At 40.8% G+C, this 15480-nt stretch overlaps 1 long non-coding RNA gene across 2 annotated transcripts in view; it reads left to right on the forward strand.

Annotated features, from left to right (window-relative positions):
- LOC124022856 overlaps nucleotides 1–12124 on the forward strand; it is a 16149-nt gene extending 4025 nt beyond the window's left edge. Inside the window, exons 2-4 of one of the 2 annotated variants that reach the window (XR_006836635.1) lie at nucleotides 6628–6703; nucleotides 10246–11837; nucleotides 12060–12124. This is a non-coding gene — a long non-coding RNA (uncharacterized LOC124022856). Of the gene's footprint in view, nucleotides 1–6627; nucleotides 6704–10245 lie in introns of both variants that reach the window. The other variant, XR_006836636.1, reaches the window with a different exon arrangement.
- The last annotated feature ends 3356 nt before the right edge of the window (nucleotides 12125–15480 follow it).

Here is a 15480-nt window from a genome sequence, read left to right on the forward strand (position 1 = left end):
GGAGATATTTAACATGGAACAGTAGACAGTACTGTGGTGATAGATGTAGATATTTAACATGGAACAGTAGACAGTACTGTGGTGATAGATGTAGATATTTAACATGGAACGGTAGACAGTACTGTGGTGATAGATGGAGATATTTAACATGGAACAGTAGACAGTACTGTGGTGATAGATGTAGATATTTAACATGGAACAGTAGACAGTACTGTGGTGATAGATGTAGATATTTAACATGGAACAGTAGACAGTACTGTGGTGATAGATGGAGATATTTAACATGGAACAGTAGACAGTACTGTGGTGATAGATGGAGATATTTAACATGGAACAGTAGACAGTACTGTGGTGATAGATGGAGATATTTAACATGGAACAGTAGACAGTACTGTGGTGATAGATGTAGATATTTAACATGGAACAGTAGACAGTACTGTGGTGATAGATGTAGATATTTAACATGGAACAGTAGACAGTACTGTGGTGATAGATGGAGATATTTAACATGGAACAGTAGTGCATACCTCTTTCTGTTATATTCTCTGCCTTAAGCTTCAGATTCAATACTTTTCATGTTAAATCCTTTGTCCCATCCTCTCTTCCACATCATCCCTCTTTCTCCCCATACCTCTTCACTTCATCCTCTATCCCTCTATCCCTAAATCATCCTCTTTCTCCCCATACCTCTTCACTTCATCCTCTACCCCTCTATCTCTAAATCAGCCTCTTTCTCCCTATACCTCTTCACTTCATCCTCTACCCCTCTATCTCTAAATCAGCCTCTTTCTCCCTATACCTCTTCACTTCATCCTCTACCCCTCTATCTCTAAATCATCCTCTTTCTCCCCATACCTCTTCACTTTATAGTCCTACCCTCTATCTCTGAATCAATTCCCTTCCCCACGTCTCCCTCCCCACTTCCCTCCCCCATCCCGTCTTCTCTTTCCTCCTGTCTTACCTCCCCCTCCCCAGATCTCCCCTCAGAAAGCACAGGGGTATTGTGAATCTTCCATCCACCTCCTTACCCTCCATGCCTCTCCCCATCCCGTCTTCCCCTCTCCTCCCTCCCCCTCCCCAGATCTCCCCTCAGAAAGCACAGTGCTATTGTGAATCTTATCTTCTCTTGCAGAGATAATTTGGTCCTCCTTGCAGCAGATGAAATTTCTTGTAACACCTCTTCAGGTAATCATAAATACAAAGAGTTATAGAATACAACTCAGTATCAAATCACATCACCCCGCCCCTCTCTCTCTCTCTCTCTCCCAATCTCTCTCTCTCTCTCTCTCTCTCTCTCTCTCTCTCTCTCTCTCTCTCTCTCTCTCTCTCTCTCTCTCTCTCTCCCAATCCCTCTCACTCTCACTCTATCTCGCTCTCTCTCACACTCTCTAGTTCTCTCTCTCCCATTCTCTCTCTCTCTCTCTCTCACTCTCTATCTCTCTCTCTCGCCCATTCTCTCTCTCTCTCTCGCTCTCTCTCGCTCTATCGCTCTCTCTCTCCCATTCTATCTTTCTCTCTCCCATTCTATCTCTCTCTCATATTCTATCTCTCTCTCCCTCTCTCTCCCATTCTCTCTCTCTCTCTCGCTCTATCGCTCTCTACCTCTCTCTCTCTCTCTCTCCAATTCTCTCTCTCCAATTCTCTCTCTCTCTCTCTCTCTCTCTCTCTCTCTCTCTCTCTCTCTCTCTCTCTCTCTCTCTCTCTCTCTCTCTCTCTCTCTCTCTCTCTCTCACTCGCTCTATTACTCTCTCTCCCATTCTCTCTCTCTCTCTCTCCCTCTCTCTCTCCCATTCTCTCTCTCGCTCTCTCTCACTTTCTCTCTCTGTCTATCTCTCTCTGTCTCTTATTAGTTATAACAACTGGTGTCATCTATGACTGATGATCTATTAGGAACCATTATTAGTGCTAAAATACCATTGGCTGTTAGTAGAGACTATAGGTCAGTATGGTAGAGACTGTAGGTCAGTATAGTAGAGACTGTACTGTAGGTCAGTATAGGTCAGTATAGTAGAGACTGTACTGTAGGTCAGTATAGTAGAGACTGTAGGTCAGTATAGTAGAGACTGTAGGTCAGTATAGTAGAGACTGTATTGTAGGTCAGTATGGTAGAGACTGTACTGTAGGTCAGTATAGTAGAGACTGTACTGTAGGTCAGTATAATAGAGACTGTAGTTCAGTATAGTAGAGACTGTACTGTAGGTCAGTATAGTAGAGACTGTAAGTCAGTATAGTAGAGACTGTAGGTCAGTATAGTATAGACTGCAGGTCAGTATGGTAGAGACTGTACTGTAGGTCAGTATAGTAGAGACTGTACTGTAGGTCAGTATAGTAGAGACTGTAGGTTAGTATGGTAGAGACTGTAGGTCAGTATAGTAGAGACTGTACTGTAGGTCAGTATAGTAGAGACTGTAGGTCAGTATAGTAGAGACTGTACTGTAGGTCAGTATAGTAGAGACTGTAGGTCAGTATGGTAGAGACTGTAGGTCAGTATAGTAGAGACTGTAGGTCAGTATAGTAGAGACTATAGGCCAGTATAGTAGAGACTGTACTGTAGGTCAGTATAGTAGAGACTGTAGGTCAGTATAGTAGAGACTGTACTGTAGGTCAGTATAGTAGAGACTGTAGGTCAGTATAGTAGATACTGTAGGTCAGTATAGTAGAGACTGTAGGTCAGTATAGTAGAGACTGTAGGTCAGTATAGTAGAGACTGTAGGTCAGTATAGTAGAGACTGCAGGTCAGTATAGTAGAGACTGTAGGTCAGTATGGTAGAGACTGTAGGTCAGTATGGTAGAGACTGTACTGTAGGTCAGTATAGTAGAGACTGTACTGTAGGTCAGTATAGTAGAGACTATAGGTCAGTATAGTAGAGACTGTACTGTAGGTCAGTATAGTAGAGACTGTAGGTCAGTATAGTAGAGACTATAGGTCAGTATAGTAGAGACTGTACTGTAGGTCAGTATAGTACAGACTGTAGGTCAGTATAGTAGAGACGGTACTGTAGGTCAGTATAGTAGAGACTATAGGTCAGTATAGTAGAGACTGTACTGTAGGTCAGTATAGTAGAGACTGTAGGTCAGTATAGTAGAGACTGTACTGTAGGTCAGTATAGTAGAGACTGTACTGTAGGTCAGTATAGTAGAGACTATAGGTCAGTATAGTAGAGACTGTAGGTCAGTATAGTAGAGACTGTAGGTCAGTATAGTAGAGACTGTACTGTAGGTCAGTATAATAGAGACTGTACTGTAGGTCAGTATAGTAGAGACTGTAGGTCAGTATAGTAGAGACTGTAGGTCAGTATAGTAGAGACTGTAGGTCAGTATAGTAGAGACTTTACTGTAGGTCAGTATAGTAGAGACTGTACTGTAGGTCAGTATAGTAGAGACTGTACTGTAGGTCAGTATAGTAGAGACTGTAGGTCAGTATAGTAGAGACTGTAGGTCAGTATAGTATAGACTGTAGGTCAGTATGGTAGAGACTGTACTGTAGGTCAGTATAGTAGAGACTGTACTGTAGGTCAGTATAGTAGAGAATGTAGGTCAGTATAGTAGAGACTGTACTGTAGATCAGTATAGTAGAGACTGTAGGTCAGTATAGTAGAGACTGTAGGTCAGTATAGTAGAGACTGTAGGTCAGTATGGTAGAGACTGTAGGTCAGTATAGTAGAGACTGTAGGTCAGTGTAGTAGAGACTATAGGCCAGTATAGTAGAGACTGTACTGTAGGTCAGTATAGTAGTGACTGTAGGTCAGTATAGTAGAGACTGTACTGTAGGTCAGTATAGTAGAGACTGTAGGTCAGTATAGTAGAGACTGTAGGTCAGTATAGTAGAGACTGTAGGTCAGTATAGTAGAGACTGCAGGTCAGTATAGTAGAGACTGTAGGTCAGTATGGTAGAGACTGTAGGTCAGTATAGTAGAGACTGTACTGTAGGTCAGTATAGTAGAGACTATAGGTCAGTATAGTAGAGACTGTACTGTAGGTCAGTATAGTAGAGACTGTAGGTCAGTATAGTAGAGACTATAGGTCAGTATAGTAGAGACTATAGGTCAGTATAGTAGAGACTTTACTGTAGGTCAGTATAGTAGAGACTTTACTGTAGGTCAGTATAGTAGAGACTGTAGGTCAGTATAGTAGTGACTGTAGGTCAGTATAGTAGAGACTGTAGGTCAGTATAGTAGAGACTGTAGGTCAGTATAGTAGAGACTGTAGGTCAGTATAGTAGAGACTTTACTGTAGGTCAGTATAGTAGAGACTTTACTGTAGGTCAGTATAGTAGAGACTGTAGGTCAGTATAGTAGAGACTGTAGGTCAGTATAGTAGTGACTGTAGGTCAGTATAGTAGAGACTTTACTGTAGGTCAGTATAGTAGAGACTTTACTGTAGGTCAGTATAGTAGAGACTTTACTGTAGGTCAGTATAGTAGAGACTGTAGGTCAGTATAGTAGAGACTTTACTGTAGGTCAGTATAGTAGAGACTTTACTGTAGGTCAGTATAGTAGAGACTGTAGGTCAGTATAGTAGTGACTGTAGGTCAGTATAGTAGAGACTGTAGGTCAGTATAGTAGAGACTGTAGGTCAGTATAGTAGAGACTGTAGGTCAGTATAGTAGAGACTGTACTGTAGGTCAGTATAGTAGAGACTGTACTGTAGGTCAGTATAGTAGAGACTTTACTGTAGGTCAGTATAGTAGAGCAGGTTGGTGAGACTGTGTAGAACAACGTCCCAATGTATTGGGGATTAACCCACATACACACACACACACACACACACACACACACACACACACACACACACACACACACACACACACACACACACACACACACACACACACACACACACACACACACACACACACACACACACACACACACACACACACACACACACACACACACACACACACACACACACACAGACAATGTCCAAAACTAATGGGAATTAACTGAGCCTAATCGCACAGCGCTGGGACCGTATGCAAATCAGCTTATTTATATTTGCAAGCCAGGCTGCTGATTGGCTGTTATCAGTATGCGCGGGCAGTCAGGCTCAGAGGGGGAGATTAGAACTCTGCTATCGCCAACGCCTCTACTCGCTGCCCCTCGGAACTCTGGGATATGGAACCTCTCTCTGAGGGTTTTTTTAGTTTTACCATGTCTGTCTGTCTGTCTGTCTGTCTGTCTGTCTGTCTGTGTCTGTCTGTCTGTCTGTCTGTCTGTCTGTCTGTCTGTCTGTCTGTCTGTCTGTCTGTCTGTCTGTCTGTCTGTCTGTCTGTCTGTCTGTCTGTCTGTCTGTCTGTCTGTCTGTCTGTCTGTCTGTCTGTCTGTCTGTCTGTCTGTCTGTCTGTCTGTCTGTCTGTCTGTCTGTCTGTCTGTCTGTCTGTCTGTCTCTCTGTCTCTCTGTCTCTCTGTCTCTCTGTCTGTCTGTCTCAATATGAAAATGTAACCAATTATTTTCTTGTTAGGGTAAAACCTGCTGTTATTCACTATGACTTACAGCCAACGTTATTCTATGTTTTAATTTCTTATTAAACATATTGAGATGTAGTAGGATAGGAGGTTATTACCTTTTTGGAGATGGCTGTTACATGTACCTGTGTGTCATACATTCACAGATGCTGAGTCTTCTGTTTCTGCACTGAGATGGCCGTTACATGTACCTGTGTTTCATGCTGAGTCTTCTGTTTCTGCACAGTCACAGATGCTGAGTCTTCTGTTTCTGCACTGAGATAAGCTGTTACATGCTGTTACATGTACCTGTGTGTCATACAGTCACAGATGCTGAGTCTTCTGTTTCTGCACTGAGATGGCTGTTACATGTACCTGTGTGGCATACAGTCACAGATGCTGAGTCTTCTGTTTCTGCACTGAGATGGCTGTTACATGTACCTGTGTGTCATACAGTCACAGATGCTGAGTCTTCTGTTTCTGCACTGAGATGGCTGTTACATGTACCTGTGTGTCATACATTCACAGATGCTGAGTCTTCTGTTTCTGCACTGAGACGGCCGTTACATGTACCTGTGTGGCATACATTCACAGATGCTGAGTCTTCTGTTTCTGCACTGAGACGGCCGTTACATGTACCTGTGTGTCATACAGTCACAGATGCTGAGTCTTCTGTTTCTGCACTGAGACGGCCGTTACATGTACCTGTGTGGCATACAGTCACAGATGCTGAGTCTTCTGTTTCTGCACTGAGATGGCTGTTACATGTACCTGTGTGTCATACAGTCACAGATGCTGAGTCTTCTGTTTCTGCACTGAGATGGCTGTTACATGTACCTGTGTGGCATACATTCACAGATGCTGAGTCTTCTGTTTCTGCACTGAGATGGCTGTTACATGTACCTGTGTGGCATACATTCACAGATGCTGAGTCTTCTGTTTCTGCACTGAGATGGCCGTTACATGTACCTGTGTGTCATACAGTCACAGATGCTGAGTCTTCTGTTTCTGCACTGAGATGGCTGTTACGTGTAACTTTGACTCCATTCAAATGAATCCTAAGAGTTACAGAACACGTACAAGACATGGATGTACTGTGTGTGTGTTTATGCGTGTGTGTGTGTGTCTGGTTTTGATGATGGGTACTGATGGTGTTTGTTGTTGTCTTGTGTTTCCATAGTTACGGACCAGTATATGCTGCGGACCCCTACAACCACCCACTTGCTCCAGCAGCCACATACAGCATTGGTGCCATGGTAAAATACACACTCACACACCTCTGTCTCTCTCTCCATCTCTCTCTCACTCAGACAGACAGACAGACAGACAGACAGACAGACAGACAGACAGACAGACAGACAGACAGACAGACAGACAGACAGACAGACAGACAGACAGACAGACAGACAGTCAGACAGACAGACAGACAGACAGACAGACAGACAGACAGACAGACAGACAGACAGACAGACAGACAGACAGACAGACAGACAGACAGACAGACAGACAGACAGACAGACAGACAGACAGACAGACAGACAGACAGACAGACAGACAGACAGACAGACAGACAGACAGACAGACAGACAGACAGACAGACAGACAGATCTACTCCGCTAACACAAGCACGGTGCATTGTGATGCGATTCCGTCATACACAACAAAAAGAGCACGGTGTTGTTGTTGTTGTTGTTACTGATGTTGTTATGTGATGTCTCCATATATTAACCCTTTGTTTCTCACCCCTCTGAGTAGCCCCTGGCATAATGGCCTGGCATGAAGGCCTGGCATGTCTGCTGGCATGTCTGCTGGCATGACTGGGTGCACGCTGCATGTGGGGGGGGCCATGTCATCCCACTGGGTTTGTAACAGTAACCTAACAAACGGTAAATGGCAGTTAGTTGGTCAGGAAGTAGTGTTCTACACAGCAGGCAGTCAATGAGTCTCACAAGTAGACTTAGAGTGCTTTACATATACAGTACATATCTTTACATATACAGTACATATCTTTACATATACAGTACATATACAGTACATATCTTTACATATACAGTACATATCTTTACATATACAGTACATATACAGTACATATACAGTACATATATTTACATATACAGTACATATCTTTACATATGCAGTACATATACAGTACATATATTTACATATACAGTACATATATTTACATATACAGTGCATATACAGTACATATACAGTACATATATTTACATATACAGTACATATCTTTACATATACAGTACATATACAGTACATATACAGTACATATATTTACATATACAGTACATATATTTACATATACAGTACATATATTTACATATACAGTACATATACTGTACATATATTTACATATACAGTACATATATTTACATATACAGTACATATACAGTACATATCTTTACATATACAGTACATGTCTTTACATATACAGTACATATACAGTACATATATTTACATATACAGTACATATATTTGCATATACAGTGCATATACAGTACATATACAGTACATATCTTTACATATACAGTACATATCTTTACATATACAGTACATATACAGTACATATACAGTACATATATTTACATATACAGTACATATATTTACATATACAGTGCATATACAGTACATATACAGTACATATCTTTACATATACAGTACATATCTTTACATATACAGTACATATACTGTACATATATTTACATATACAGTACATATATTTACATATACAGTACATATCTTTACATATACAGTACATATACAGTACATATATTTACATATACAGTACGTATCTTTACATATACAGTACATATACAGTACATATCTTTACATATACAGTACATATACAGTACATATCTTTACATATACAGTACATATACTGTACATATATTTACATATACAGTACATATATTTACATATGCAGTACATAATACAGTACATATCTTTACATATACAGTACATGTCTTTACATATACAGTACATATACAGTACATATCTTCACATATACAGTACATATATTTACATATACAGTAGATATACAGTACATATATTTACATATACAGTACATATACAGTACATATCTTTACATATACAGTACATATCTTTACATATACAGTACATATATTTACATATACAGTACATATCTTTACACATACAGTACATATACAGTACATATACAGTACATATACAGTACATGTCTTTACATATACAATACATATACAGTACATATCTTTACATATACAGTACATATACAGTACATATATTTACATATACAGTACATATCTTTACATATCTTTACATATACAGTACATATACTGTACATATCTTTACATATACAGTACATATCTTTACATATACAGTACATATACTGTACATATCTTTACATATACAGTACATATAAAGTACATATATTTACATATACAGTACATATCTTTACATATACAGTACATATACAGTACATATCTTTACATATACAGTACATATACAGTACATATATTTACATATACAGTACATATACAGTACATATACAGTACATATACAGTACATATACAGTACATATCTTTACATATACAGTACATATCTTTACATATACAGTACATATACAGTACATATATTTACATATACAGTACATATCTTTACATATACAGTAGATATACAGTACACATACAGTACATATCTTTACATATCTTTACATATACAGTACATATCTTTACATATACAGTACATATACTGTACATATCTTTACATATACAGTGCATATAAAGTACATATATTTACATATACAGTACATATCTTTACATATACAGTACATATACAGTACATATCTTTACATATACAGTACATATACAGTACATATCTTTACAGTACATATACATATATTTACATATACAGTACATATATTTACATATGCAGTACATATACAGTACATATCTTTACATATACAGTACATATACAGTACATATCTTTATGGCTGTTGTAGGCATAGAAACAAATACACGAGAAGAATATCTTTATGGTCACGTGTGTGTTTCAGATGCTTTACATACGGTTTATCTCTATGGTTACATGTGTGTTTCAGAATTCTTACATTATCTCTATGGTTACGCGTGTGTTTCAGAATGATTTACATACAGTTTATCGCTATGGTTACGTGTGTGTTTCAGAATTCTTACATTATCTCTATGGTTACGTGTGTGTTTCAGACTTCTTACATTATCTCTATGGTTACGTGTGTTTCAGAATTCTTACATTATCTCTATGGTTACGTGTGTGTTTCAGACTTCTTACATTATCCCTATGGTTACGTGTGTTTCCGAATTCTTACATTATCTCTATGGTTACGTGTGTGTTTCAGACTTCTTACATTATCTCTATGGTTACGTGTGTTTCAGAATTCTTACATTATCTCTATGGTTACGTGTGTGTTTCAGAATGCTTACATTATCTCTATGGTTACGCGTGTGTTTCAGAATGATTTACATACAGTTTATCGCTATCGTTACGTGTGTGTTTCAGAATTCTTACATTATCTCTATGGTTACGTGTGTGTTTCAGACTTCTTACATTATCTCTATGGTTATGTGTGTTTCAGAATTCTTACATTATCTCTATGGTTACGTGTGCGTTTCAGAATTCTTACATTATCTCTATGGTTACGTGTGTGTTTCAGAATTCTTACATTATCTCTATGGTTACGTGTGCGTTTCAGAATTCTTACATTATCTCTATGGTTACGTGTGCGTTTCAGAATTCTTACATTATCTCTATGGTTACGTGTGTGTTTCAGAATCCGTTTGCCCCGTTGGCTGATGCCAAGACGAGGAGTCATGCTGAGGACGTGGGGCTGGTGTTGTCCTCCCTGCAGGCTAGTATATACAGGGGAGGCTACAGCCGCTTCGCCCCATACTAACCCACCAACCAACCTCCCTAAAACCATACAACAACCAATTACTACCCTACCAACCAACCAACCTCCCCACAACCAAACAACATCCAATCCTTTCTGACAGGGACACAACTGAGCAACCAACCAACCACACAACCAACAAACCAGTATGTGAGTGAGACAGACAGACAGAGAGAGAGAGACAGAGAGAGTGAGAGACAGAGAGAGAGAGAGAGAGAGAGAGAGAGAGAGAGAGAGAGAGAGAGAGGGAGAGAGAGAGAGAGACACAGAGAAAGAACTTTGAGGCCTGGGTATTGCAATATATGCTGTTGATCATGATTTTAGCAGCTCCTAAGAGAGAGGGAAGTAAGTCAACTAAAAGGAAGGACATTTATACCTCAGATATTGTGTGCTGTTCATTTTGATACAGTGGGATTTTCATTTGTAAAGGTTAGTAGATTGTCCGTGTTGGTAGAGCTATAGAAGAGCTACTAGATTTAAAACCTTACCATTGTAAAACAACACATTTCAACTGTTAGGGCTTCTTGAAAAGACAAACCAATCCTGTAAAATACATCGTAGAATGTGATCCCGTTTTGTAAGAGTGTTTACATGATTGTAGGGTTCGGATTTCTTTGACATTCTCTCTGTCAGCGTCTACGTTGTTTCCTAGCTACTGGGGTTAGGATTAGGAACGGGGTTAAAGTTAAGCACTGGGCAAGTGTTAGGAATAGGGTTAAGGTTGGGGTTAGGTTAGGTTGGGATTAGGGTTAAGGTTAGGATTAGGAACGGGGTTAAAGTTAAGGACTGGGCAAGTGTTAGGGTTAGGATTAGGGTTAAGGTTGGGGTTAGGTTAGGATTAGGGTTAAGGTTAGGATTAGGAACAGGAATAAAGTTAAGGACTGGGCAAGTGTTAGGGTTAGGATTAGGGTTGGGGTTAGGTTAGGATCAGGGTTAAGGTTGTGGTTAGGTTAGGATTAGGGTTAAGGTTGGGGTTAGGTTAGGATTAGGGTTAAGGTTGGGGTTAGGTTAGGATTAGGGTTAAGGTTGTGGTTAGGTTAGGATTAGGGTTAAGGTTGGGGTTAGGTTAGGATTAGGGTTAAAGTTGGGATTAGGTTAGGATTAGAGTTAAGGTTGGAATTAGGTTAGGATTAGGGTTAAGGTTGGAATTAGGATTAGGGTTAAGGTTGGGATTAGGTTAGGTTAGGATTGGGGTTAAAGTTAAGGACTGGGCAAGTGTTATGGTTAGGATTAGGGTTAAATGTTGGGATTAGGTTAGGATTAGGGTTAAATGTTGGGATTAGGTTAGGATTAGGGTTAAGGTTGAGGTTAGGTTAGGATTAGGGTTAAATGTTGGGATTAGGTTAGGATTAGGGTTAAGGTTGGAATTAGGATTAGGGTTAAGGTTGGGATTAGGTTAGGTTAGGATTGGGGTTAAAGTTAAGGACTGGGCAAGTGTTATGGTTAGGATTAGGGTTAAATGTTGGGATTAGGTTAGGATTAGGGTTAAGGTTGAGGTTAGGTTAGGATTAGGGTTAAATGTTGGGATTAGGTTAGGATTAGGGTTAAGGTTGGAATTAGGATTAGGGTTAAGGTTGGGATTAGGTTAGGTTAGGATTGGGGTTAAAGTTAAGGACTGGGCAAGTGTTATGGTTAGGATTAGGGTTAAGGTTGAGGTTAGGTTAGGTTAGGATTAGGGTTAAGGTTGAGGTTAGGTTAGGATTAGGGTTAAATGTTGGGATTAGGTTAGGATTAGGGTTAAGGTTGAGGTTAGGTTAGGTTAGGTTAGGGTTAAGGTTGAGGTTAGGTTAGGATTAGGGTTAAATGTTGGGATTAGGTTAGGATTAGGGTTAAGGTTGGGGTTAGGTTAGGATTAGGGTTAAATGTTGGGATTAGGTTAGGATTAGGGTTAAGGTTGAGGTTAGGTTAGGTTAGGATTAGGGTTAAATGTTGGGATTAGGTTAGGATTAGGGTTAAATGTTGGGATTAGGTTAGGATTAGGGTTAAGGTTGAGGTTAGGTTAGGTTAGGTTAGGGTTAAGGTTGAGGTTAGGTTAGGATTAGGGTTAAGGTTGAGGTTAGGTTAGGATTAGGGTTAAGGTTGAGGTTAGGTTAGGATTAGGGTTAAATGTTGGGATTAGGTTAGGATTAGGGTTAAGGTTGGGGTTAGGTTAGGGCTGAAGCTCAGGGTTAAGATTAAGGTTAGGGTTGGGGAGGTGGGGGTAAAATGGGGTACTAGAAAGGCACGAAAGGTAGATAGATCGAGTCCCCCTGCAGACAAGGTATAAATCTGTCGTTCTGCCCCTGAAGAAGGCAGTTAACCCACTGTTCCCAGGCCGTCATTGTAAATAAGAATTTGTTCTTAACTGACTTGCCTAGTTAAATAAAGTTAAAATAGAAATTAGACCAGGTGATGGGATAGAGAGAGATGGAGGGGAGGTGGGAGTAAAATGGGGTACTATAAACCCACAACACAGTGCTGTGTCATTATTAGACCAGGTGATGGGATAGAGAGAGATGGAGGGGAGGTGGGGGTAAAAGGGGGTACTATAAACCCACAACACAGTGCTGTGTCATTATAAGACCAGTGGATGGGATAGAGAGAGATGGAGGGGAGGTGGGGGTAAAATGGGGTACTATAAACCCACAACACAGTGCTGTGTCATTATTAGACCAGGTGATGGGATAGAGAGAGATGGAGGGGACGTGGGGGTAAAATGGGGTACTATATAGCCACAACACAGTGCTGTGTCATTATTAGACCAGGTGATGGGATAGAGAGAGATGGAGGGGAGTAGTTGTGTGTGGATGGTGCGTAGTCGGCAGCGTGCTAAACAGCGATGACGTTGATGTGTGGATTAGATCATGATGGTTGTGATTGTCATCGTTTATCACTCAAAGCCAAAGGTTCAGATGCTCCCGGTGTTTTCCATCTGTCTGTGCAGTCAGATTTTTACAGAGAATAACTTATTATGGTTAGAGGACAGAGAGTCTGCTTCCCAAACGGACCCCTATTCCCTATATAGGGCCCTATATGCCTCTGGTCAAAGTAGTGCACTATGTAGGGAATAGGGTGCCGTAGGCCCATGTTGAAAGTAGTGCACTATATATATAGGGAATAGGGTGCCGTAGGGCCCTGTTCAAAGTAGTGCTCTATATAGGGAATAGGGTGCCATAGGGCCCTGTTAAAAGTAGTGCACTATATATAGGGAATAGGGTGCCATAGGGCCCTGTTCAAAGTAGTGCACTACATATAGGGAATAGGGTGCCATAGGGCCCTGTTAAAAGTAGTGCACTATATATATAGGGAATAGGGTGCCATAGGGCCCTGTTCAACGTAGTGCACTATGTAGGGAATAGGGTGCCATTTGGGAGGCATGCGGTCTTTTTCTCCATGGAGGGTTTACTGTTGAAACCATCATCTAGTCCCTTTAGTCAAAACCCTTTAGGTTATCCCATAGTGATAATAATGATACTGGTACAGATGTTGTTTTTATAGAAATTACAGTATATCCATTGATATAGTTGATGACTTTTATATTATGGGAGAGAATTTTAAAAAATATAATAGAAAATGTCTATATTTAGCTTCTCTATTTTACCCTTTTGGTTTCGCTTGTTTTGTCTCCATAAATTATACGACTAATTATTTGTACCCGATGAAAACTGAACAAACAAAAATATATATATATATATATACCAACAATGTATTAATGGAGACGTTTGAGCTGTACAACGAAGGTGTTCTCTCTTGAAACACAAAATACACAACTGTCCTGTTTTAGTTGTAGGCTACAACACCAACGGTTTGGGGAAAAAGCTTTTCTCGTTGTCTTTATGGAGTCGTCATATGGATCATGACACACGTAAATGCAATCATAATGTACATATTATCATGGTATTTTTGGGGGGGTCAGCTGTACTATTTTGCCGACAGACACACACAGCCTGTACACAGTTTTTGGGGGGTCAGCTGTACTATTTTGCCGACAGACACACACAGCCTGTACACAGTCTTCACTACTACTAGACAGACACACACAGCCTGTACACAGTCTTCACTACTACTAGACAGACACACACAGCCTGTACACAGTCTTCACTAGAACTAGACAGACACACACAGCCTGTACACAGTCTTCACTACTACTAGACAGACACACACAGCCTGTACACAGTCTTCACTACTACTAGCCAGACACACACAGCCTGTACACAGTCTTCACTACTACTAGACAGACACACACAGCATGTACACAGTCTTCACTACTACTAGACAGACACACACAGCCTGTACACAGTCTTCACTACTACTAGACAGACACACACAGCCTGTACACAGTCTTCACTACTACTAGACAGACACACACAGCCTGTACACAGTCTTCACTACTACTAGACAGACACACACAGCCTGTACACAGTCTTCACTACTACTAGACAGACACACACAGCCTGTACACAGTCTTCACTACTACTAGGCTGTAAGACATGTCAATGTCCTGTACACTGTTGTTTGTTTGTTCGGCTTTTTTGTTTTTGTTTACATTGACTTGTCTTTCATTTGGGTTTTGATATCATTTGTAATGTGACCTCCTTTGTAATGTTATTTTCTAGAACTCAGCCTTTACACTTTGAAAAAAAAAACTGTTTGATTAATTAGAAATATATATGACTTGTGAAAAAAAAATGACGTTTATGTAAATATGAAAGATGAAGCTGTTGGGGCGGCGAGAGGAAACGCCCAGCTCACCTCACTCAGCTAAATACTTCCTTACACACCTCTTTTCTTCCTGATATTCCCCCTTCCTCCTTTCCTCCCCCCTTTCCTCCCTCCTTTCCTCCCCCCTCCCTCCCTCTTTCCTCCCTCCTTTCCTCCCCCTTTCCTCCCTCCCCCTACCTCCCCCTCCCTCCCTCCTTTCCTCCCTCCCTTTCCTCCCCCCTCCCTCCCCCTACCTCCCCCCTCCCTCCCTCCTTTCCTCCCCCTCCCCCTACCTCCCCCTCCCTCCCTCCCCTTTCCTCCCTCCTTTCCTCCCCCTCCCTCCTTTCCTCCCTCCCCCTCCCTCCCCCCCTACCTCCCCCCCTCCCTCCCTCCTTCCCCCCCCTCCCTCCCCCTACCTCCCCCTCCCTCCCTCCT

This window comes from Oncorhynchus gorbuscha, unplaced genomic scaffold (genome assembly GCF_021184085.1).
Source record: "Oncorhynchus gorbuscha isolate QuinsamMale2020 ecotype Even-year unplaced genomic scaffold, OgorEven_v1.0 Un_scaffold_1457, whole genome shotgun sequence".
Taxonomy (NCBI): domain Eukaryota; kingdom Metazoa; phylum Chordata; class Actinopteri; order Salmoniformes; family Salmonidae; genus Oncorhynchus; species Oncorhynchus gorbuscha.